This window comes from Nematolebias whitei, chromosome 15, assembly GCF_014905685.2.
Source record: "Nematolebias whitei isolate Nwh7 chromosome 15, NemWhi1, whole genome shotgun sequence".
NCBI lineage: Eukaryota > Metazoa > Chordata > Actinopteri > Cyprinodontiformes > Rivulidae > Nematolebias > Nematolebias whitei.
Genome location: NC_056512.1, coordinates 7,974,628 through 7,998,915, shown reverse-complemented (window position 1 = coordinate 7,998,915; position 24,288 = coordinate 7,974,628).

Below are 24,288 nucleotides of genomic sequence, written 5' to 3'. Positions count from 1 at the left end.
CGTCCATCATTAAACAGGGGTGGAGGCCTCCGGGTTCAATTGTCCCCCTTTTACAATGCTGTGATTGCTAGTATCTCTCAGCCCCCTGTGAATAGTAAACAGCCATCAGTGTGCTAATGATCTATTGTTAGGCTGATGGTCCTTCTTGACCATGTGAGCAGCTGGTTTTGGTTGTCAGCAGCAAACTGGTTGATCCACTCTGAGAAGGTGCTATCTAAGAGACTGAGCTGAAAACAGTACCTCAGACTGAGGAAGTCTCTTGGATGAGAGACGAAACGTTTCTATACTTTTTTGCTTTGTTTTGTTTTTTTGAATGTCCAGAGGACCAGAATGAACTTTTTTGGATTTTTCTACCTGGATTATTAAGCATGCATCAGAATATGACAAGTAGGGCATAATCAGAGTATATAATACGCAAGCCTTTTACATTTATTAATTTTTTTTAATAAACAATATTCCAATAGTTTTTGCACTTTTATTTTTAATATATTTAATATGAGGCTTCCAACTAAGTTTGTTGTCCAGAATGATACCTAAAAATTTTGTCTCATAAACTCTGTCGATTTCAACTCCATTTATATGTAACTTTACATTATTATAAATCCGATTACCAGAAAATACCATAAATTTAGTTTTTTTTATATTTAAAGATAGCTTATTATAATCAAACCACTTTTTTTTAACTCGGATAGCTCTTTTTCTACTTTGTATTAGTTCATCCATATTCTTTCCAGAAAAGAAAAAGTTTGTCATCAGCAAACATTATAAATTTCAAAATACTGGATACTGTAAAAAATATCATTTAAATAAAGTATAAATAATTTAGGTCCTAGAACTGAGCCTTGAGGAAGACCACATTTTACAGTTTCAATTTGTGACTTTGTGTTGTTAGTTTGTACATATTGTAACCTATTACTCAAATAACTCTTTAACCACTGATGTGTAACCCCCTGTAAGCCATATTGTTCATATTTTCCCAGTAGTCCTTCATGGTCAATAGTGTCAAATGCCTTACATAAATCAATGAAAAAAAACAAAACTAAAAACAGTAGGGCGGATGACCACCCCGCACCACCGCCAGCTGTGGTGCGCATTAGGTTTAGTTTTAGAGATTAATATGTTTATAAGTTTTTATAGGTTTAGAGATTAATATTTTTTGCTTTTAGTTTGTGAAACAAGGTCAGAAGGAAGTTGGTTCTGGTTCAGTCGATTGGACCCGGTGTTACACCATATTCTGTGACCTGCAACAGTGAATGCAACACCGTCCCCTACGGTCACAATATACGATGGTCACAGAATATGGTGTAACACCGGTTTGCAACAAGCTCCAAACAGTCAGGAAGTTGATTCATTTTCTGTTTCCTTGTGGTAGTTGAACTGGAAGATTCATCTTTAGTGAAATATTTCCATACTACTGATGCATTTCTACCTGTATGCCAAGACTGGGCCTGCTCCACTCAGTCCATCTGCTGGGAGGAATCCATTTGGTAGCTTCTACTAGTAGCCCGGTGCAGATCACGTGACATGTGATGCAATGACGTAACTGCAACGTAATGACGTCACTGCAAATACTTGATGTGAAATTTAAAAACTCAGTAGATGTCCTAGGAATCGACCTGTCTATTACTCGAGTAGTCTGTTAAAGCCCTACATATTACTGATATTTTTACTAAAATTATAGCGAATGTGTGTTTCACTTGTACGTTTGCTTAAAAAAAAGAACTTTGACAGAATAAGTAGCTGTACTTCAAAAGCTAATACGTGGAAGTAAGCAGGTGCACGTCACGACTTGCTGTGAAAAGTTTGTCAAGATATCCACATAAAAACAATGATTTGGTTGCTCAAAATTATAGTAAATATGTGTTTCAGTTGAATGTTTGCTTATAAAAATGCACTTTGAGGGACAAATTAGCTGTATTTAAAAAGCCAATACGTGGAAGTGGGAACATGCACGTCATGTGTCGCTGGAAAAGAAATCAAGATAGTCACCTACAAGCAATTATTTGGTTGCTAAAAATGATAGTAAATGTGTGTTTCAGTCTGGCGTTTGCTTGGAAAATGCACTTTAATGGTCAAATCAGCTGCACTTTATTTATTTATTTATTTATTTATTTATTTATTTATTTATTTATTTATTCAATCATTTCATTTCAGTTAAAACAAGACTTATTCCATACAAATAAAATAAGATACATATAAAATGAAAGGCAGCAGAAGAAGAACAAATTCTTATCATTCCTGCCCCTTCTAAACAATATCAATTCAAAACAATCTATTCAAACAATACATAATACAACCAACCATAAAACTTATCACAATTCATTATAATTCCATACCATTATCCAACTTAAATATATTTCATCATCAATACATTCTTAATCTTTTTTTAAATACAACTGATGAATTCTCCTTTTTGATATCATTATCCAAACCATTCCATAAACTAATTCCCTTGATCGAAGTAGACCTACCCTTAAAACTTGTTCTATATTTCATCTTTACAAAAATATTTGTTCCCTTTAAATTATAACAACTATTCCTTTTAACAAAATACACTTATATGTTTGATGGTAAATTTTGGTTCTGAGCCTTGTACATAAATAATAGAATATTGTAATCCACCAAATCATAAAACTTAAGAATTTTCAGTTGATAAAACAAAATACTTGAAGGATGGCGATAATGCTTTTTTGCGATAACTTATAACTCTTTTTTGTAGAATAAAAATAGACTTGGTTGCAGTTTAAAAGCTGTACCCCAGATAGCAACACAATAAATCAAATGTGGCACAACAATTGTATTGTACAGTAGACACAATGCTTTATCAGTCAGAAATTCTCGTACTTTATGTAGCATTTCTATAGACCGGGAAATTTTAGTTCTTACAAAATTAATATGTTTTTTCCATGTCAATTTATCATCTATAATCACTCCCAGAAACTTTACTTCACTCACTCTTTCTATCACAACATCATCAATTTTGAATGGAAAATCTATAGATGGCTTTTTTTTTTTTACTAAATATCATATAATTTGTTTTTTTTCTAGATTAAGTGATAATTTATTTAATTTAAACCAAGTATGAATTTTTACAAACTCAATCTTCATTAATTCAAACATCTGATTTAAGTCTTTACCCGAACAAAAGAAAGTAGTATCGTCAGCAAATAAAACACACTTGAGAATACTAGACACCTTAACTAAATCACTTACATACAAAATAAACAGCTTAGGCCCAAGAACTGAACCTTGAGGTACTCCACATGACACATTACACAAACCAGATCTAACCTCATCAATCTGTACAAACTGTTTTCTTCTGTTTAAATAGCTAGTTATCCACTGTATGGCTAGACCTCTAATACCACATTGTTTCAATTTTTCAAGCAAAATAGTGTGATCAATGGTGTCAAAAGCCTTTTTCAAATCAACAAATAGACTTACACAATATTGCTTCTCATCTATCGCTGTAGTAACCTGTTCCATTAAATCCATAAGAGCCAGACATGTTGAATTATTAGATCTGAAACCGTATTGCTCATTACTCAAAATATTATGTTTATCTATAAATTTGTCCAGTCTGGACACAAATAATATTTCAAGAATTTTAGAAAACTGTGGCAACAACGATATAGGTCTATAATTTCTAAACAAACTTTTCTCACCATTTTTAAAAAATTGGAATCACCTTTGCGATTTTCATTCTTTCTGGGAAAATGCCTGTAGAAAATGATAAATTACAGATATATGTAAATGGTTCCAACACATTACTTATTATTTCCTTCACAATCCACATATTCATTCCTTCACAATCATTGGATCTTTTATCAGCAAATTGTCCAACTACCTTCATTATTTCTTCCTTACTAGGGACCAATGCTGACATGTTCCTGTTTTTAGTTTTCTACATTTGTCTTGGAATCTAGCTGTTTTTTGTTTTGTTACCTTTTCCTTTTAGCCATCCTATTTGTTAAAAAAAAAAAAAAAAAACTGTAGTATGCTTTTTTATAACTGTTTTGTTGTTGCTGTTGTCCATTGTTGTCATCTTTCTTTGTTGAAATCAGGTCTCTCTTGTAAATGAGTCCTCGAGGCTCAATGGGATTTACCTGTATAAATAAAGGTTGATTGATTGATTAAGAAACATACTGTTTGCACATCCATTGATCAAATAATTCACATTACTATCTACTTTAGGAATTGACGTTGCAAAACTTAATCCCACATTTGCAAAATAATTATTAAATCCATTTACAATCTCTGTATCATCATAAATTTCCACATTGTTTTCAACAAAATGTTGTGACAATCCTCTATTACAATTTTGTTTACTTAAAACATTGTTAATTACTCGCCATGTCGCTCTCATATCACCACTGCATTTATGTAATAATTGACTATAATATTCCCTTTTATGTTTTCTTATTATCCCTACCAATTTATTTTTATACTTTTTGTATTTTTTTTCAGCATTTAATGTTCTAGATTTCATAAACCATGAATAAAGTTTATTCTTTTTTTACATGGATTCTTCAATCCTTTAGTCATCCAAGGATGATCGACTTTCTTATCTTTTATGTAGATTTTTTTTACACAATTTTTTTGAACAAAACTTCAAGGATCCTCATAAATTCATCATAAGATTTGTTTACATCATCCACATGTACTTCATCCCATTTTTGTATATCTAAATCTTCTTTAAATTTATCCAATGCTTGTTTTGATGTGTTTATTTTTGTATTTATTCTTTTTATTTTATTTTTTTTGGTTTATTATCATCACATTTATAAATTGAAAAAATTGGTAAATGATCACTGATATCCATCATCAATATTCCACTTATCACATCATCATCTTCTATGTTTGTGAATATATTATCGGGGTTTCGCTGACTCGATTGTCCGGGTGCGCGCAGAGGGAGGAACAGGAAGCAGGAAGTGGCTCGTTTCTTTGAAATTTAACAAAAAGCACGTAAAAGAATTATTTGTTTGCTCGAAATTAAAGCAAAGGTGTGTCTCAGTTGAACGTTTGTTTGATGGATGCACTTTAATGGTCAAATTACCTGAATTTACCGGGCCGGTGCAGCTGCTGTAAACTTTTTCCAACCGAGCAGAACTGGTCTTATGGTGGACCGATTAGGTCATTAATAGCTTATTAAGATTCTCTGTCATCCAAGACATGGTGGATTCGAGAAGGTTCAGGAGAAAAACAATGAAGTATAAAAGAAAGTCTAATGAAAAAAGTCCAGTTGTTTTGTTTTGAATTTTTTTTTAATTTGTCATTATAGTCACGTTTACCTAATATGGGATACAACAACATGCCATACAGTTGCTTCTACTACTCTGCTGCCATATAGTGGCTGGGAGTGGTGGTGTTCAATTTTTACCACTGTGCTGCCATCAAGTGGCTGAAAGCAGTGCTGTTCAATTTTGCTACTTTGTTTCCATCAAGTAGCTGAAAGTGGTGCTGTTCAATTTTACTACTCTGCTGCCATCAAGTGGCTGAAAGTGGTACTGATGAAAAAATATATACAGGTCCTTCTCAAAAAATTAGCATATTGTGATAAAGGTCATTATTTTCCATAATGTATGATAAAAATGAAACTTTCATATATTTCAGATACATTGCACACCAACTGAAATATTTCAGGTCTTTAATTGTTTTAATACTGATGATTATACATACAGCTCATGAAAACCCAAAATGCCTGTCCTAAAAAATTAGCATATCATGAAAAGGTTCTCTAAACAAGCTATTAACCTAACCATCTGAATCAATGACGTAAGTCTAAACACCTGCAAAAGATTCCTGAGGCTTTTAAAAACTCCCAGCCTTGTTCATTACTCAAAACCGCAATCATGGGTAAGACTGTCGACCTGACTGCTGTCCAGAAGGCCATCATTGACACCCTCAAGCAAGAGGGTAAAACACAGAAAGAAATTGCTGAACGAATAGGCTATTCCCAAAGTGCTGTATCAAGGCACCTCAGTGGGAAGTCTGTGGGAAGGGAAAAGTGTGGCAGAAAACGCTGCACAATGAGAAGAGGTGACCGGACCCTGAGGAGGATTGTGGAGAAGGGCAGATTCCAGACCTTGGGGGACCTGCGGAAGCAGTGGACTGAGTCTGGAGTAGAAACATCCAGAGCCACCGTGCACAGGTGTGTGCAGGAAATGGGCTACAGGTGCCGCATTCCCCAGGTCAAGCCACTCTTGAACAAGAGACTGCGTCAGAAGCATCTCACCTGGGACTGCTGCTGAGTGGTCCAAAATTATGTTCTCTGATTACAGTAAATTTTGCATTTCTTTGGAAATCAAGGTCCCAGAGTCTGGAGGAAGAGAGGTGACACAGAATTCACATTGCTTGAGGTCCAGTGTCAAGTTTCCACAGTCACTGGGGTGTCATGTCATCTGCTGGTGTTGGTCCACTGTGTTTTATCAAGCGCAGGGTCAATGCAGCTAGCTATCAGGAGATTTTGGAGAACTTCATGCTTCCATCTGCTGAAAAGCTTTATGGAGATGAAGATTTCATTTTTCAGCATGACCTGGCACCTGCTCACAGTGCCAAAACCACTGGTAAATGGTTTACTGACCATGGTATTACTGTGCTCAATTGGCCTGCCAACTCTCCTGACCTGAACCCCATAGAGAACCTGTGGGATATTGTGAAGAGAAAGTTGAGAGACACAAGACCCAACACTCTGGATGAGCTTAAGACTGCTATTGAAGCATCCTGGGCCTCCATAACACCTCAGCAGTGCCACAGGCTGATTGCCTCCATGCCACGCCGCATTGAAACAGTCATTCATGCAAAAGGATTCCCGACCAAGTATTGAGTGCATAACTGAGCATGATTATTTGAAGGTTGGCATTTTTTGTATTAAAAACACTTGTCTTTCATTGGTGGGATGAAATATGCAAATTTTTTGGGACAGGCATTTTGGGTTTTCATGAGCTGTATGCCATAATCATCAGTATTAAAACAATTAAAGACCTGAAATATTTCAGTTGGTGTGCAATGAATCTGAAATATATGAAAGTTTAATTTTTATCATTACATTATGGAAAATAATGACCTTTATCACAATATGCTGGGAGTGGGGTGGGGAGATTTCCAAGATGGCGCTGGTGTGTAGGGCTGCCCGACTCTCGCTCTCTGCTTGTATTGTATTTTTGTTATTTTTACAATGGTTGGTGCAGTGTGCCGAGTCATATTTTCAGTATAATCGTCGGGCACTTTTGGAGCTCCGTACATTTGCTGAAATGCCTGCGGAGTTTTTGTACAGCAGTCAGCACTCTCCTCAACCGGTCCTGTCTGAGATTCCTGCATTCCTTCTGCGTGACCCTGGCCTTTCTCCATGGAGGAAACGTCGCAGATGTCGTGGGAACCGTGCAGGGATTTTGGTGAAACTGAGGCAAAGTGTGGATTATTCTATCAGGACTCGCTCTGGATCTGATCATCTCCTCTCTGACCCGTGGTGCTCCCGGGGCCCGGCTGCTGGCCAGCTGCTCGCGCGCTCAGTCCATGTAAACACTGATACTGGGATATTATTTACTGTTTTTAAAGCAAACTTGGCCTGTAAACAGTTGTCCATCCCGGTGTCCCGCGCCAGCTTTGAGCTAAGCGTCTTTGAGCTAAGCGTCTTTGAACTTGGACACTCTCTTCCGGTTCTGTGCGCACTTGTCTACCGCCCCCCTCGATCCAAGGACTTCATAAATGAATTATCTGACTTTTTGGCTGATATCACACAGAGATACACTCACTTTTTGTTTATTGGTGACTTTAATTTGCATGTGTGTTGTCAGGAGAAGCCCTTAGTGAAGGACTTTCTAGATTTATTGGACTCTTTTAATTTAACTCAGCAGGTAAACGGTCCCACCCAAGAACACGGTCACACGCTGGACCTCGTTTTAACACGCGATGTCTCTGTTTCTAATTTGAAAATCGGTGACAATGTTTTTTCAGATCACATGCCTGTATTGTTTGACTTCACCCCCCCCCCCGTCCTACTGCTAAGACGTGCGTTCCTGCACGTACTACTCGTTCCACTAACCATTCCATTGCTGCTCGTTTTAATGAAGGTTTTAACTCTGAGAGGATCAAACAGCTCTCGGTGTCTCTTACCACTGAGGAGCTAACCTCTCAGTTCAACTCTGCCTGTTTAAATGTTCTGGACTGTGTTGCTCCCCTTAAAACCAGAAAAACAAAACTTAGATCAGAGCCTTGGCTGAATGATGTCACGTGAGCCGTTAGGCAGCAGTGTCGCAGAGCTGAACGAAGGTGGAGGAAGGACAGGCTGCAGGTTTCTTTTCAAATGTTAAGGGAGAGTTGGCGTCACTATCAGAAAACCGTTAAAGCTGCCAAATATAAATTCTTCTCTGATTTAATTGTCTCCAACTCCCACAACCCCCGAGTTCTTTTCTCCACCCTGAACTCAGTTCTACACCTCAGTGAGCCTTCACCTCTGGAAGCCTCAACTGAGCTCTGTGAAAACTTCCTCCATTTCTTTTTAGAAAAAGTAGCAAAGACCCGGGCACTCATTTCTCCACCAGCTCATGATCTGTCCATCCCATCTCAGTGTGTGGCTGTGTTTGACCACTTTGAGCCCATCTCTCTGTCTTCTCTGGAGCAGGTAATGTGCAACATGAAGCCATCTGGTTCCCCCTTTGATGTGGTCCCCCCTCGACTACTAAAGGAAGTTTTTCCTACCCTGGGTCCTTTTATTCTCGCTATTCTGAATAGCAGTTTATCCTCAGGTGTGGTGCCAAAAACTTTTAAACATGCTGCTGTCCAGCCCCTCCTGAAAAAACCTAACCTTGACCCCTCAGTCATGTCTAACTTCCGGCCTGTCTCCAGACTCCCATTCACCTCTAAACTACTGGAAAAAATTGTGGAGTCTCAGTTGAAACAGTTTTTGGGGGATCACGCTATCCTAGAGTTATTCCAATCTGGCTTCAAATCTCTCCATAGCACTGAAACTGCTCTACTGAAGGTTTTTAATGACATTTTCATATCCACAAACGCAGGTGATTCTGTGCTGCTTGTCCTATTGGACCTTACCTCTGCTTTTGACACCATCGACCACAAGATCCTCATTTCTAGACTGGAGCAGTGGGTGGGCATCACAGGGTCAGCCCTTAAATGGTTTGGGTCCTACCTCTCTGACAGAACCTTCTGTGCCAATATCAAAGATTTTAGTTCGGCATCGACAGCGCTCCAGTGGGGGGTACCGCAGGGGTCCATCCTCGGTCCCCTTCTCTTTTCTTTATACCTGCTGCCACTAGGTGCTATTTTCCGCAAACACAACATACCCTTTCATTTCTACGCCGATGATTGCCAAATTTACTTTCCCCTGAGGCACAGAGGCACAGGCTCTATTCAGCCTCTTCTTGACTGCCTGGCTGACATCTGGGACTGGATGGCTTTAAACTTCTTAAGCTTCAATGAGAAGAAGTCTGAAGTCATACTGTTCAATCCCAGTGGCTCACTCATGAACCATGACATTGACCTTTTCTCTCTAGCCCCGCTAGAGAAACAAAAGGTCACTAATCTGGGGGTGATAATGGACCCGTCCTTAAAACTCAACAGTCACGTAAACATGATGGTCAAATCCTGTTTTTTCAGCTGAGACGGCTGTCTAAGCTGAAGCCTATACTCTCCAAAAAGAACCTTGAGACAGTGATCCACACCTTAATAACATCTAGGCTTGATTACTGCAATTCACTTCTGTTTGGAATCAGTCAGTCCTCCATTGCACGTCTACAACTGGTCCAAAATGCTGCAGCCCATTTTTAACTGGTACAGGCTATAGAGAGCACATCACGCCAGTTTTGGCCTCCCTGCACTGGCTACCCATTCACCTTCGGATCCAATTCAAAATTATCATGTATGTTTTTAAATCACTGAACAGTTCCGCCCCATCCTATCTCACTGATCTTCTGCAGCCATATGTCCCACCGCGCTCTCTGAGGTCAGCAGACCAGATGCTTCTCTCAGTCCCAGAAACCCGTCGTAAGCTCAGAGGTGACAGGGCTTTCTCTGTTGCAGGTCCACGACTGTGGAATGAGTTGCCACTGAGTGTCCGGCAGGCTCCCACACTCTCAGTCTTTAAGTCTCACTTGAAGACCCACTTCTATTCTCTTGCCTTTAACACGGTGTGATTTGTTTTGGTCCTGTCTGTACTCTACACTGTTGGCCATTTTAGTTAGCTTCTGCTGCTATTTGTATCTGTATTTTTATTTTATGTTTTCCTGTCCGCTGTGCATGTTTGTTTTCTTTTGTACAGCACTTTGGTTGGCCTGTTGCTGTTTTAAGTGCTCTATAAATAAATTGGTATGGTATGGTATGCTAATTTTTTGAGAAGGACCTGTATGTATATATAAATAAATAAATAGATAGATAAAAAAAAAATATATATATATATATATATATATATATTTTTTTTTTTTTCTCTCAGTCACCAAATAAATAAAAACGATCATTTCTCACTCAAAAATTGGCTTATAAATATGGGAAAAAATTCATAAATATGGTAATTGAGAAAATATTTATTTGAATACTTACGTCAAGTAATTCTGAAAGATTATTTTAGAATTATTTTAATTCTTTTTAAGTGGAATAATGGATTGAGTTATGTCCCTCGTTTCAAGTATGACTGTCAGTTAGAATTTTGACAAGTACAGACTGCAAGTTTGAGGCTTGAACCTGATGAAAATGGTGTATTAATGTTGTAATGTTGGGAAATTATTAGAGGTTTGAGTCCTCGACAACTCATATGGTCAGCTGGTTAAAGTCCAACTGAATCTGGAGGTGAGTCCTAGGTGTGGCAGCCGCGGTCAGTTCTGATGAGAATACTGGTCGCTAGGTTAAGGAAACCTGGGGAAATTAAGGACCCCTGAATTCCATGTTTCCTCTGAAGTTAGAGTCTTGTGTAACTTGACAAGTACAGGTTTCAGATTTGAATCTTGAACCAGAGGAATTCCATGTTTTCCTCTGAAGTTAGAGTCTTCTGGACCTTGAGGTGACAAGTACAGATTGCAGGTTTGAGTCCGGAACCAGAAAATGGTGTGTTGAAGTTTGAAAATGCTGATGTGGGTTAAATGTTATTTCTTTGGTTTAAGTCAGAAGGTTAGAGTCCTGCTGAGCCTTGAGACTTGACCTCTAAAGGGTCAGTCAAGTTTGAGTCTCCACTGTTCCCAATGGGTTTGGAGTCCCCTGAAAATAAAGTTTTGGAACAATACTGTGTGTAGGCTGGGTCGCTCTTTATTATAGTCATTAAAAATAATACTTTAGAATATTATTCTTTGAGGAGTTGTGTGGGAAAATGTGGGAGGTTGTGTATTGTTGGGCTATGTTTTACTCAGTGAATTGGGGCTGTGTGTTGTGCTGGAAAGAAATTATGAGTCCAGACGCGAGGCACTACATTGATTCGGGGGGTGGGGCTTGTGTTGTGTTAATTTTTGACAAATTTGGAGAGTTCTGGGAGTGACACTAATGTAAAATGAAGGACAGGTCTCAATCACAGAGATACACAAAACTGAAAAGAAGAAAAAAGAAAAATAGACAGAAACAAGCAGAAAGAAGCTTAAAAACACCTGAAGCAAGTAGTAAGAGCACAGTTTTATGGATTTTGGCTGAAAAAAGTTTAAATGATTGCAATAGATGTGGAATTGGCTGAAAAAGATAATTAGCATAAAACAGCTAAGTACTAGCTAAAAGAGCAGAAGTGGCTGAAAACTGCACAAAAATAGCTCAAAGGAGCACGAAACAGCTAGAAAATGGTAAATGGTAAATGGACTGTACTTATATAGCACCTTTCTATCTTATTTCAAGCTACTCAAAGGACTTTACAATATGAAGATTGTAAAGGTAGTTCTAATAATTTGCAATGGGACAAAAAATGGTGGAAAAGCTAAATATCTCAAAAAGCTAGAGCTGTAACAATAGCAAAAATTATAGCACCCCTTTCCAGAAAAAGCTGAATTGTTGAAATAGCACAATATCTCCAGGAGGAGTTAGATGCCAAAGATGTACACAAGAACTATAAATGCTGAATAAATATAGAAAGAAAAACAATAATACAAATTTAGTCTGCAGTGTAATTTTTTTAAATAAAATAAATAAAACAAAAATGGAAAAATGAAAAGACAGTGAATTATAAAGATAATACCTTCATAAAAAGCTTCTGATGTGAGTGACTCTGTTTGCAACACTGTGAGATAGTGGTTGAAGTGTGCTTAGGACTTTTTGCGTGCTTGTGGCATGAGTGTATGGCGGGGGCAGTGAGACAGTGTGACTGCATAATTTGATAACCCGATAAGATGTATGACCATGATGAAAAATCTGGCGACTGGCCGCCAGTACAAAAACAGATTGAAGGCGTGATTCTATCATAACAGCATGGACGCCCGAGAAAAAACCAGGACGAGGTCAAAAAGTAGATTTGCAAGATACTAGAGACTGCACTGGAAAAAAAGAAGAAAAAATATATATCAAGAAAAAAGAAAGTGTCATTGCATGGTGTGTGGAAAACAGTGTAGTGAAGTGGGGCAGGATGCACAGGAGGTTGAGAGACTGACCGAGGGAGTGTCATTGTGGGGAAAGAAGGCAGGAAGAAAAAACTTAAATATAGAGTAAGAAAAAGATTATTGTTTGATGTCATATGCTGTTTGCTGCCGTTTGTTGATCAATAGCGTGGAACGAGTTGGGTCAGCAGCAGGTATTGACAATTTTGGACAGGAGGTTGGACAGCGCACGAGAACTGTCACAACACAGGAAGAGAGAAGCTGTGGTGGAAGTGGCTGGTGCATTGTCGGATTTTGGAGGGCAGAAGAAAGTCAGGATGAAAGCAGCTCAGGGGGAGAGTCGCAGGTTGGCAGGTGCAGATGGAATTGATGGATCAGGAAGGAATACAGGAAGTGATGGCAGAGAAAAGGTGGAAGAGGTATGTTGGTTGAGAGGAGTTTTGGGAGGAAGTTGTGTGGAGCAGTGGGTTGTGTAGGTGAATGAAGGCTGAGAGTTTTTTTGGGATGGGTGTCGCCAGCTGCTGTGGGCTGGGACGTCTGGGGACACACACACACTCGCGCACACACACACACTCGCGCACGCACACACACGCACACACATGCACAGTCAAGCTGTGCTGAAATATGCAGACTTATACGGACACATGGAAAGAGATTATCAGATTTTGGCATAAGTTTGCAACATTACAATTAGTGTCCTCACCTATTTTGTATGTTTTAAACTATAACTATATACAAAAATCAAAAAGATAAATCTGAATACAGAATAAAATGAAAGAGTAACTAATCCAGGCTCATGAGGGAGGTTACAAGCTATCAAAGTCTAAATTATCTTTAAGAGTTACATAAATAAGAACTAAATGAGAGCACCAATTCTAATTGCTAAATAAAATTACCTTAAACATCTTCAGATTTCACACATGTCCAACGAGTACGTAAGGAGAACCGAGTTAAAAATGTTATGAGTTGAAGAAGTTATGCTTTGTGAATAAAGGTGCATGTGGATGTTTTTTGTGCAGTGCTGATGATTTCTGTTGTGACTTGGTGCTATATCCATAGTCTTAATTTAATTGAATTGAAGGGATTCTGTTTAGGATGCACTGGACAAGCATATAGTTTTGAAATGCAAGAATTTGAAAATATGGTGTATAGCAAGCAGTTGTTACATCTAATCATACTGCCTCAACCCTTATGGAGTCCCAGGAAGTGGATAAGGGAGACCAGGGAGTGGTCCTTGCTGACAGGCGATGAGTCAAAAGGAAAAGTTAAAATTAGTCAAAAGTTTTACACTGAAACTTGGTCTGACCAGTGTGACTTTTCTGAGAACTACACCACTGAAACAACAGCAAAGAACTGTCGGCCAAGCAACAAGATGAAATATGTGCCATACCTGAACTTTTATGAAACTATGTCCAGATGGGCTCCTGAACTTGTCCTCGCCAGAACATCCAGTCAAGTCTCGCTGTATGCTTAGCAATGAACTACTTCACATAGCTGAACAGATCTCCAGACAAAGGGAGAATACCTGAAGACAGAAAAGCTGGTGGTCTAATTGTCCAAAGTCACTAAATATAACTGCAGCCTGGAGGAGGTGTCAGCCCCCCATTTGGTCTGTAATGGGCGTCCAATGACCTTAGTTTGGGGATCAAAACTGCAATTTGCTCTAACAATGAACACTCACATAGGCTAATTTTTAAGACATGTGTAATAGCGTGACACATGATTTTTAGTGGAGTAGAGTAGTACCGATGTGGGTTGCTGGATTATCTGCCCTTTCCAATTACTCTGTGATGAAAATTTGTTTTATTATCTCAAAACTTTATATAAAGATGAATAATGCTGCACAGACATGGAGACAATGCACTGCAACAGAGAGGACATGGGATCAGAAAATAGCCGAGTTGAATAAGGAGGAGCCAGGAGACATGGATTGGGGCCCGGAATCGGCGTCAACTAAGGAGATTGATCCAGAGATGATGGAGGAAATAATGGATCTAACAGACATGGCAGACAAAATAGTAAATGGTAAATGGACTGTACTTATATAGTGCTTTTCTATCTTATTTCAAGACACTCAAAGTGCTTTACACTACAATCTGAGTCCTCATTTACCCATTCATACAGCACTAATAGATCTCTACAAAGCTAATTGAACAAATCATTCTAATGAGACTAATCAGTGCTTTAGATCACATTCATACACTGATGGGACACACATCAGAGGCTATGAGGGGTTCAGTGTCTTTCCCAGGGACACTTCAGCTGGTGGATTCGAACCCCCATCTCTTGCATTGGAGGACGACTGCTCTAACCACTCAGCCACAGCCGCCCCAAAAAAGAGCATTAAAAAAGTACGAGAGAGAAGCAAAGGAGAAGAACAGAGAAATTTGTTCCTGTGGAGAGCGGTGACGCAGAGATGACAACAGAGGAAAGGACGGTCACTCAGAAACGTCCAACTGGACCAGACTCGAGAGAAGAGACAGTTTTGGATGGGACTTGGCCAAAACATGAGCTAGACGGAAAAAACTAAACAAAACAGGAAGCTGTCTCTACAAAATACCACCCTCACACAATCGGATGACATCACAGGAGAAATAAGGAGTATATTATATATAGTATAGTATAGTATAGTATAGTATAGTATAATTTGTCATGAAAAAATAAATCCTATTTTTCTTTTCTTTAAAAACAACAACAAAAAAATCATAAAGAGGAAATAACACTGAAATGTTGCAAAATGAAGGTGAATAATGCCATTCTGTATAATTTTGTTGATTTTTGATTTGTACTCAGAAGAACTCAGAGAGAAAGAGAGAGAGGGTTATTTCTGAGAAGAGCTGTCGTTTTGGTTTGTTTTTGATTTCTTTTGAACTGATGAAACCCAGGAGGATGCTGAATGTGCCCTTAAGGCCATCGTCATAGGGGCATGAGGTGCTGCGGATGTTTCCCGCCTTATTGGAAAATTTGCCCTGGGAGGGTTTTCCACCGCATACATAAAGCATCTTACTTGCAAGAGGGGGTTATTGAGAAGTGATAAAAACTGTGAACAAGAGGGGAAAATGATGGAGATGTTAAAAAGTCACAAAGTGTTCTTCACCTACTAATGTCAAATGTTAAAAATATTAGTTTGAGCTAATTACTAATTGGGATGATCTCTTAAAAAAGAGAACAAAAAGGGGATTGTTGGGGATAAAATAACCTATGATGATAAATGGTGGAAAATAACATAATATGGATTGGTGTGTAGATTAACATATATCTGTGATATATTCATAAATTAAACGGATTCATTCATTTTTCTGGACTGAATAATATCGTGCATTGAATAATTAAATGTAACGTGAGACGTTAATTTTCTTTGACCCATCAAATGAATGCGGTCATTTATTAACAGAATCAAAGTTTAACATCAAACATTTACATTAATTTGGCAAATTGATTTCAACAACAACATAATTAATTAGCTTCACAACTAGGAAACCATAAACATGGTATCCTTGCAGCTTTACAACAGACATTTCTGAAAATATCTGGATTAATTGCTGGCAAGATAGGAGAGTTTTAAAGATGGGAAATTGAGGGAGTTAAAATTGAGAGAGAAGATGGATGAGGGGTTATGTGTCGGTATAAGAACGGCACGCTCCATTAAGATCTCAGCTTCCTCCTCGGTACACTTAGGTAGTGTAAATCGACTCTTTACCTGCAGAAGGTGTCTCCACTGGTACGGAGTTCCATTTAACGCACCCTTTCAGCGTCTCCGTAGGAACAGCTGTGAATCGTCCGAAGTAGTGACGGTATTCCGTCCGACACACATTCACCCCACTGGTGGGCTCACATGAGTTGTGAGTCCATCAGAGGCTCCGCTCAGATGTGGAAGATTTCATAATTCCCACAAGACTCGGAAGAACTGCGGATCATGTCTGAACCTCCTGTTCTCTCCAGCACTTCTTCTGTTCGGTTTTGCTCTCTGAACTGAACTGCTCTCCCACCGCACTCGACTGGCTGGAACTAGGAAGTGCCGACATTTAAAGAGTTCTATTTCCGGTTCATTTGGGAAGTCCTGATTGGCTGAAATAGCTAATCAGGGGTGTGTTTTTGTGACGTAAGAGGTCACTAGAAGTCAGAAAAACAGAAAAATTGTTTTGGAACGGACAGAAGATGTTTTTGAGACAGACGAGAGAAATGTTTAGGCGAGTTGGGGGAAAACAGGGGCCAGCTTCTCTATTTACGTCTGAGAGGATATAAAAACATGACAGTTCGTTCCAACAACTTGTCTTCTTGCCTCCAACCTTGGACCAACTTACACTTGCTCATTTCAGACAGAAAATCAGAAAATGCATGAATTACTCCGTAACACATTCTAACTTGATTTCTACTTTGAATGAGGATTAAAAAATCACTAATACTGTTTCACAGTTGATTTAAAATGAGTAGTTCACTTCAACATTTAAAAATGGTTTGAACTAAACACACTTTGATTATCAAGACATTTGTAAGATAGTAATGATAATAGAAAAAGAGAGTGTTCTTTCAATTGATCAGTGCAGGACACTTAGAAAGTCTCTGGATGAACTTAATCTTGTGTTTCTGGACTCAAATCAATGAAATACAGTTCTTGTCCCAGGAAGGCCCTCAAGGTCAGGATTTGACCTGAGGCTTAGTTCACTACAGGTGAATATAAAGTTTAATTATGAATTATGGAAAATAAATCATATAAAGATGCTAGAATTTCTGTTAGATGTGGCCATAAGCTGATAAATAATATATTTTCAAGGACTGCTAACTTTAAAATCAAAGTCAAGTAAAGTCAACTTTATTTATAGAGCACATTTAAAACAGAACCTGCTATCAAAGCGCTTAACAACAACAACAACAACAACAACAACAACAACAACAACAACAACAACAATCAATGGGAGTAAAATTAAAGAGAAAAAAATACAATACACTAATAATAATAACAACTGAAGAATTAATAAAAAGCATTTAAAACATAAGATCACAGAACAAAAACACTAGATCAATATACACTGTGTGAAATGCCTGAGAGAACAGATGTGTTTTTAGCAGGTATTTGAAGTGAAGAAGGGAGGTGGCCAGCCTGATGTTGGGGGGCAGGTTGTTCCAGAGTTTGGGGCCCATGACTGAAAAAGCCCGATCTCCTCTGAGCTTCAGTCTTGTTTTTGGAACAGCCAAAAGCAGCTGATCGGATGATCTCAGGGCCCGAGAGGGAACGTAAGGTTCCAAATGGAGACCTGGCTGACCCCAGCATAGAGTGCATTGCAATAGTTCAACTGGGTCGTGACAATGGCGTGGACTAGTTTCTCAAGGTCGGGTCTGGACAACACTGGCTTGAGCTTAGCTACCTGTCCTAGTTGGAAGAAGCTTTTCTGCAGAACAGAGTAAATTTGTTTGTCAAACTTGAAGTCAGAGTCTAAAACCATCCCAAGATTTTTACCATACTGCTTAAGATATGGCTGAAGAGAGTCCAGGTTGACGGGATCAGTGGTGGCAGTTGAGCTAGGGCTTAAGACAATGACTTCAGCTTTCTCATCGTTAAAACTTAAGAAACCATGACACGTTCTGCTGTCAGTAGGAAAATAGTTACTTATTTCTTATGAGGCCTTTAATGACAAACAAAACATCAAAAAGGTTCTGGCTCAGGTAACTGAAATTAAATTATCGTTCACATAATTTGAGTGTTGGTGGGGATCAAAAAATAATTAATAATGAGTAAAAGAGTAGCTTAACAGGTGTAGTGAACTAAGCCTCAGGTCAAAATCTGGCCCTGAGGGCCTTCCTGGGACAGGAACTGTCATTTCATTGATTTGTATCCAGAAATAAGCTCATCCAGAGACTTTCTAATTGTATCCGGCACTGATCAATTGAAAGAACACTCTCTTTTTTATTATCATTACTATTTTACAAATGTCTTGATAATCAAAAGTGTATTTAGTTCCAATCATTTTTAAATGTTGAAGTGAACTACTCATTTTAAATCAACTGTGAAACAGTATTAATGATTTTTAATCCTCATTCAAAGTAGAAATCTAGTTAATGTCTGTTACAGAGTAATTATTCATTTTCTTGATTTTCTGTCTGAAATGAGCAAGTTGTGATGTCGGTCAAATGTCGGAGACAAACGCAAACAAGTTTGTTGGAACGAACTGTCATGTTTTTAAATCCTCTCAGACGTAAATAGAGAAGCTGGCAGCTGTTTCCTCCCATCTCGCCTAAACATTTCTCTGTCTGTTCCAAAACATCTCACTGTTTTTCTGACTTCTAGTGACCTCTTACGTCACTAAAACCACACCCCTGATTGGCTCTTTCAGCCAATCAGGACTTCCCAAATGAACCAGAAACAGAACTCTTTAAATGTCGACACTTCCTAGTTCCAAGCAGTTCAGTTCGGAGAGCAGAACCGAACAGAAAAGTTGCTGGAGAGAACAAGAAGTTCCAGACATGACCCAAAGTTCTTCCGAGTCTCGTGGGGATTATGGAATCTTCCACATCTGAGTGGAACCTCTGACGGACTCACAGCTCATGTGAGTCCACCCCTGAGGTGAGCGTGCTGTTGAACGAAGTACCGTCACTACTCCGGACGGTTCTCTGCTATCCTACGGAGACGCTGAAATGGTAATGCTGAAAGAGACCCCTACACCGAAGCTGAGATATCTTCTGCAAGGTAAAAGAGTTGATTTCCACTACCGAAGTGTACCGAGGTAGAGCTGGGTTCGAATGGAGAGTGCCGTTCTTCGTCGACACATTTTCCCTCACACATCTTTTCTCTCCATTTAAACTCCTTCATTTCCCATCTTTAAAACTCTTCTATCTTGCCAGTAAATCATCCAGATATTTTCATAAATGTCTGTTGTAATTAGTTGCAAGTGGGATACCATGGCCGTATGGTTTCTCATTGTAAAGCTCATTAATTAAAATGTGTTATTGCGTACAATCAGAATAATCATGTGTACAATGTTTGATGTTAAATTTTGATTCTGTTAATAAATGACCACATTCATTTTGATGGGTCAAAGAAACTTGTAGATGAACATATTCTATGATATATTCATAAATTAAACAGATTCTTTCATTTTTCTGGACTGAATAATGTCGTGCATTGAATTTAATTAAATGTGGACGGAAACGTGTTTATCTTTGACTCACCAACGACAGTGGGTCATTTATTAACAGAATCAAGTTTAACACATCACACATTTACATTAATTGGCAAAAATTGAAAATAACAACAGCTTATTTAGGCTAGTTTTACAAGGAGGAAACAATACGGCGATTGTTTCCCTTGCTTCCAGCTGTACAACAGACACTTCTAAAAATATCTGAAATGATTTCTAGCAGATAGAAGGGTTTTAAAGATGGAAATGAAGTTTAAGTTGAGAGAGATGGGTGAGGGAATTTGTCTGTTTTAACCAGAACGACACGCTCCTTCTAGACCACCTTAACCCACGGTACACTTTGGTTGAGATCGACTCTTTACCTTTGCAGATGATAATTTCAGCGTTGGTGTAGAGCTTTCCTTTCAACTCTTCCAGCGTCTCCGTAAGAACAGCTAAACCTCAGGAGTCGTAAGATCATCCAGAACAGACATTTCATAATTCCCTGATCTTCTCTCGTTCAGCTTATTTTTCTTCCTCCAGCATCCTGAATTCCAGCCTTCTGAACTCTGTAACCCTCTCGGAACCAACTCACAGCATTCTCTCAGCATTCTCCTCAGCGTTCTTCCTAGAACTGCCGAGAACTTCTCAGAACTACTGAGCTCTCCAGAACTCGACTGGAGCTGGAACCTCCCTGAACTAGGAAGTGTTGCACCTTTTAAAAAAGGTCACTTCCGGTTCATTTGAGGACTTTCTGATTGGTCGGTTGGACCAAACAGAGGTGTGTTTTTGTGATGTAAGGTGTTATTAAAAAGTCAAGGAAAAAGATTAAGTGTTTAAGAACAGACAGAAGATTGTTATGAAGAACTCAGACTTCGTGGAGTCAATTCTCTCATATCTGCCTGAAAAAGTTAAACATGACATTTCTTTTTCAGTAAACTTGCAGTTGACCGAAACTTGAACTTTGACCAACTTACACAACTTGCTCATTGAAGACAGAAAATCAGACAATGCATCATTAACCTGATTTCTACTTTGAATGAGGATTAAAGTCATTATTACTGTTTCACAGTTGATTAAAAATGATTAGTTCACTTCAACATTTGGAAATGGTTTGAACTAAACACAATTTGATTATCAAAACATTTGTAAAATAGTAATGATAATAGAAAAGAGAGTGTTCTTTCAATTGATCAGTGCAGGACACTTAAAAAGTCTTCTGGATGGACTTGATTTTGTGTTTCTGGACTCAAATCAATGAAATACAGTTCTTGTTCCAGGAAGGCCCCTCAAGGCCAGATTTGACCTGAGGCCTAGTTCACTACAAACTTAACGTCTCACGTCACTGATTAAACCATCTCCCACACAGTATCTCTGTCACATATCTGTCAAGTAGCTCGAAAAAGAGAGAATCCGTTTAAATTAAGTATAATATCAGGTACTTGAACTAGTCCAGATATTATAACGTGTAGTGGAGCTCCAAAGCTAAACGAAGCTAACCGACCTATCTCACTACATTCTGGTGGCCCGGTACAGGTCTCTAAAGAGCTTCTCGTGACCCTATATCCGCCATTTGGACATTTTGTGGCTGTACGAATGTTTGAAGAGGCGTGAGTTAAATGTGACGATCAGGGAATACGACCCCTGCATGGGACCTGCTGGTTTCCCAGCTGCTGACAAGGTCACGCAAGGGAAGCATGAACATCCAAAGGTTTATTACAAAAGAATCTTCCAAGCTTATTTTGGTTACAGAAATGAAACCGGAATGGAGGAAGAAGAAGGTTTTAAATTTGTTTTCAGCAAAAATCTCCACACTGACTTTGAAACGTCAGTACAAATGATGGCAAATTTCAGAGAAAAATCCATCAATGAGATTAAACAGTGTGCTGTGAATGTGTTTGAGGCATGTTCTCATGCTAAGATGCCCATAGAGGTGTTTCCTGGTATAAAGGTTAAACCCCACTCGCTAGAACTGGAAGGACGGCGTGCATCGCCTCCTCCTCCTAAGAAAGGCGAGAAAAAGCAGTCTTTTCAAACTAACAAACCGCGTCATGAAGGTGCACGCTGGGACAAAAAAGCTCCTCTTTCAGAGGATGAACGTGATTATCGTAAATGGGGTGTGCGTAGGACGCAAAGATATGGGAACCAAGGTGACCCATATTATCAGGGGAAGTCCGAAAAGGAACCCCCAAAAGACGTACCTAACCGTCCCCCACCTCGGACGAATCGAACCGAGGCGAAAAAATCACAAAGATTCCAGAAACAAGGCCCTACACCTCTGAGCTCGGAAGAGACAGAGAAACTACGCAGGTTTTTAGAAACTTTGAAACACACTGACACGGGAAACCAACCTGGAGCACTATGCAGTGATATAATCACTATTACATCTGAGGGCGCGAATGACAACATCACAGATGTCGGTGGAACACACCAAGACATTGTTGTTGTTGCCTCCAACAACCCCTCATCGGAAGTAGGGGGGGAAACTCACACACAAACTATGACGAGTCATCGCAAGCTGAACACTCAGAAACAGCTACTGCTGTACTGACGGTTCAGACAAACCAAGATTACACAGACAAGGCTGAACGTGTGAAGAAACGTCAGAAAAAACCTAAGAGGTTTCTGTGTAACTTTATCAGAAGGGGGGTCGCCAAGAAGGCGTACCTGTCAGTAACGCTCGAAGGTGTCCTCACACATGAAGCACTACTGGACGGTGGGGCAGACATAACAATTATGTCAGCTAAACTGTTCGAGGAGCTGAGGACAGCCGCTGCCGGTGTTAACAGGATAATACCTCTCACAGAATGTGCTATAGAAATGCAGGGTCTCTCAGAGAAGAGGACAACCCTGACAGCTATAGCAATTGTTCACATGCAGATTGGCAGAATGACACTATACCACCCGGTACACGTGTCTCGTGTTGACTCATTCCCATTTTTGGTTGGCCAGGATTTTATAAATCGCTTCGACGCGGTTATAGATTATGGTGATCAGACAATGTGGGCCAAAGTGAGCAAACCGCTGCCAATAGAATTGCCTCCGGAGTGTAACACAGACTGCCTAACAGCAGGTACCGCGGAAGGCGCAAAGGACTCCTCAGCCGAGGACACGAGCCCGGTGAGTATTCCTCTGACATCATGTGAAACCAAAGAGACCCACCCGGTGGTCCAAACTCTGACCCAACAGGACAGCCTCCTCTGTGAGCTGGAGCAATCAGAGTCCACCAAACACTACCTACCACTGGTAGCTAAAGGTGTAGAGATCCAAGGATCCCACACCAACGATGCTGTTCTGTCTCTGTGGACAGATAAATCAGCAATTAACCGAGCTTTCTATGAAACCTTGGTTCACAAATACGTGGGTCTAGAACTGATTAAAAAAGCTTTCCGCTTTCCATTAGTTCCCAATAGTTCACAGGTAATGACCGCTGAAGGAGTCATTAACCTAAAACTGAACTGGAACCAACGAGAACTGGTTCACCCGTTTCTCGTGATCCAAAACTTACCACATGCAACCTACATAGGCTCTGACATTTTGGTAAGGTTGGGTGTCCACGTGGACACCATCAACAAGGTGCTGTGGTCCCTAAAACCAGCCACAAAGGATCATCCTGTGCTAGACACAGCAAACCTTAAGGCTGGGCAGACCATTCCAGAGGCCTGCCAGGTTGCTAGCAACCAAACCACCACAGTACCACCTCAGGTGATTAACCTAATGGTGCGAATCCACATCATAGCTGGACAAGCTATTAGCCATAAACAGGCATATTTTCAACCTTCTCCTGCGTTTTTCAACTTGGGACTGTCCGTGGAAGCCACGAACCAAGTGAGCCTTGACTCCAGGACCACGTCTATTGCTGTGTGTAACACAGGCACGGATGAGGTGATGATCCCAAAAAACACTATGCTAGGATGGTTGATTTCCACTGATTTTCATGATTTTGAACAAGGCATTCCATTTCTGGGAGGACTCCCAGATAACCTGGTACCGAGTCAAGAAGCTGGGCCGGTATGGTTCACAAAACCAACACAGGCCATAGCTCTTTTCTCAACCGATGACGTCGACCAAGGACCGCAAACCTATGGTGTCTTACCCATAGACAGGTACGACGACTCAGAAAGGGATTCGTTGGAGCTCCCCAAAGAGCAAGAACCCTTATCAGTCTCATCACAGATTGAACAGGTGATCGCCCAAGCCGATGCTCTGACATCTGATGAAGAAAGAGACAAACTTCGCCAAGTTCTTTTAAAATATGAAAAGTCATTTTCAACTGACTCAACAGATTGTGGGTTGACCTCACTCCACACAGTGAGCATCCCAACCCCACCCAACGCACCACCAACATTTGTCAGACAATACAAGATCCCTCTGGCAGCACATCAGCCTGTCCAGGAGATCGTTGATGACCTTTTGGTCAAAGTTATAATCAGACAATGTAATAGCACCTACTCTGCGCCTTTATGGCCAGTTTTAAAACCAAATGGTAAGTGGAGACTTACCATAGACTACAGAAAGCTAAATAAACAAGTACCCTTATCCAGGTGGCCAATGACTCAGCTCCATCAGGAACTGCCAAAGGTCACCGATGGTAAGTACTTCTCGACCCTCGACGTCGCCTCTGGTTTTTGGACCATCCCTGTGCGCGCCGAGGA